Source organism: Octopus bimaculoides, chromosome 29 (genome assembly GCF_001194135.2).
Source record: "Octopus bimaculoides isolate UCB-OBI-ISO-001 chromosome 29, ASM119413v2, whole genome shotgun sequence".
Classification (NCBI taxonomy): domain Eukaryota; kingdom Metazoa; phylum Mollusca; class Cephalopoda; order Octopoda; family Octopodidae; genus Octopus; species Octopus bimaculoides.
Window position 1 is genome coordinate 1,342,583 of NC_069009.1, and position 3,127 is coordinate 1,345,709.

Sequence of the window (3,127 nt, forward strand, 5' to 3'; positions counted from 1 at the left end):
TAAAGAAAAAGTATGTATACACACACACAAACATACATATATATATATATAATATATAATTGTATGCATAGTTGTTGTTGTTGGCACTCCGTCGCTTACGACGTCGAGGGTTCCAGTTATCTGATCAAGGGAACAGCTTGCTCGTGAAATTAATGTGCAAGTGGCTGAGCACTCCACAGACACGTGTACCCTTAACGTAGTTCTCGGGGGATATTCAGCTTGACACAGTGTGACAAGGCTGACCCTTTGAATGACAGGCACAACAGAAACAAGAAGTAAGAGTGAGAGAAAGTTGTGGTGAAAGAGTACAGCAGGGTTCGCCACCATCCCCTGCCGGAGCCTCGTGGGGCTTCAGGTGTTTTCGCTGAATAAACACTCACAACGCCCGGTCTGGGAATCGAAACCGCGAGTCCGCTGCCCTAACCACTGGTCCATTGCGCCTCATATGTGTATACATCAATACATATATGTACATACCGACATCTATATGTCTACATACAAGCATATATGGGTACAGGACATCACAAAAAACGTTAAACACAATGAGAAACGAAAACATAAAGACGAGGACAGAAAACGAACTTTTTTCGAACAACGAAAAAAACCCCAGAGAAATGAGACACGCAACATAAAGAATATTACGCATCTTCAGTTGACCCTGCTCCATCTACTCCGCATTTCGAAGGGAAGGACAATACGCGACTTCGTTGGAGCAGTCCTTCCTGTAAGCAAATTAATTTAAATGCTGTTTACGTCTTCTTGGCATTAAATTATTGTAACGGCGGTTACCTCCCTTGTACTATATTTATCACTGTCTCCTGTTTAAACGGGCTATCTTTCGTTTTGATTACATTTTACGTCATTTCTAACCCACAACAGTCGTAGCTTGGAGACACGGTCGAATAAGATATTTTGCCTGACGTCACGCTTCGCATCATTCTCGCGTCGTTATGCAATCGACCATAACATTCATCGTTTCGTTTGTTTTCAGAAACAAGCTCCAGAACATTTTTGATTGGATAGATCTGTAGTGATGTCATAACATAGATTTCTAATGAAGCAATACGCAGAAAAGAGAAAACTTACGTTAAAAATAACATGCACACGATCTTTTTTTCTTAATAGAAGTAAATTCCAAAGTAAACGTTTCTAGTAGAGAAGTAGATGAGAACAGAAGTAGCGTATTACTTCATTAGAAATCTACGGATGCACATACGCACATAATAGAGAAAAATGAAACAATTATGGACGACTTGCTCCGAAACACCACCGAGTGGGGAACACTTCTCAAAAATAACCTGCAGTTGTTTCCTTCAAAATTCCTACATGCTCGAAATTTACATACATCAAGGTATATTCGTAGGAAATTTCACGAAAGAATATTCATTTTCCTGGAATTTAATTGTATCTGTTGGAATTTCCGAAAATTGTCCCCCACCCCCATTCCAAAACACTTTCACCGAAAATGTTTGTATATTCGGAATCTACATAATAAATCATATATGCATAGAAAATTTCATTCAAAAATATTCATTTTTCTGAAAGTTATGACCTTCCAAAGTCGTGGGGTGGGGTACAATTCTGTAGTTATGCCCAAATCTCCATTGATTTTGTATCATAAATAATAAAAAAATTAGAATCTTAACACATTTAACAATGTGTGATTCGACATTTTTTAAGCAAAATTTCAAAAAATCAAATATATTTTGTACTTGTTATGCCTGTGCAGAAATAAAGTACGTTTCGCCGTTTATAATTCCGAGTTAGTTTTTTTAATATTATTTCATTTCCTGTAGAATTGGAATCGCACCTTCGTTATAAGTTACTTTAAACACTGATTTAAATGTCACAGCAGGTAAGATATGATGCATACTTTTAGTAAAGATCGTTAAGGTGATCTAAAGTGTAAGTTTTTAATTGTCTGAATAAATAAGTATTTAAACATAGACTTAACACTAGCACCTGTTCGTTATGGATACGTACAATATGCTTATGACTGCATATATGCATTTGTGCTCTACGATCGAACCTTGCCAAATACCTCATAAGTCCTCCTTTGTTTTTGTTTCGTTTTTTAGACGTTATAGTGTACTTTAAGGAAGATTTTGCTGCTGTTTCTAGCATTTCGAAAAATCACGTAACGGTTTAGTCTTTGCTGATTTCCATAACAACAGACTGTTCTACATGACTACAATAAATGTGTTCTATTGGCTAAAATTACATAAATTTAAATGTTCAGTGTCTTGAGTTCGGCTTTCAATGGGACACATGGAATGAGTTCAATTGTTCTGGTAAATATTTACATTTATAATTCATTTTTATAGAAGATTGAAGACAAATGAAAGAAAAAGGCACTCAACACGTTTCGTAAGAGTTACATGTATTATTATGTAAAACAATTTGATTCAGCTCCATGTGAAGTAAAGTTTTATAGGCGAGGTTTCTGGAAGAAGCCTACAAAGCTTTGTTTGGAGCCAAATTAAACTGTTTTAACTCTTTAGCATTCAGATTATTCAGCCAAATATAATTCTAATTTATTCACATTGTTTTGAATCAATTATATATCATCTTGTAGCTTTGAGATTTCGATGTTATGACTATATATTTTTTAGGCTAACATTGTAGATGAGGTGTAAGAGGCTGGATATGGTTGGTTTGAACATAAAATAAGTAAATATCTGAGCCAGAAATGGCCAATTTTGATGCCACAGGGTTAAACTGGCATATCCAGCCCAAATATTCGACCCTGTTGAAACTGGGAAGATCCAGTCTCTCACACTACCTCTACAATGTCATTGTAAAAACAAGCAATCACATCTTCAAAATCTCAAAGTTACAAATTATTACGTGATTAATTTTTTAAATGTGGATTACATTTGATAAATTATAATTCATCTTTATACGAATACACTGAAATTTTCAGTTTTTTCTCTTATTTTAAGATTTTTCTCTGTTTTACATTTCAGATAAGATTATCGAAACAGAATTGTTTACATCAGTAGCATCATCAGCATCAGTTGTCTTTTAATGGCTAAAGGAAAATGTAATGGAACATATAATAACACTTTACATAAGTTTACAGTGAATTATGGTGAAATATTTCTTTTCATCTGAAATTTATATCAAG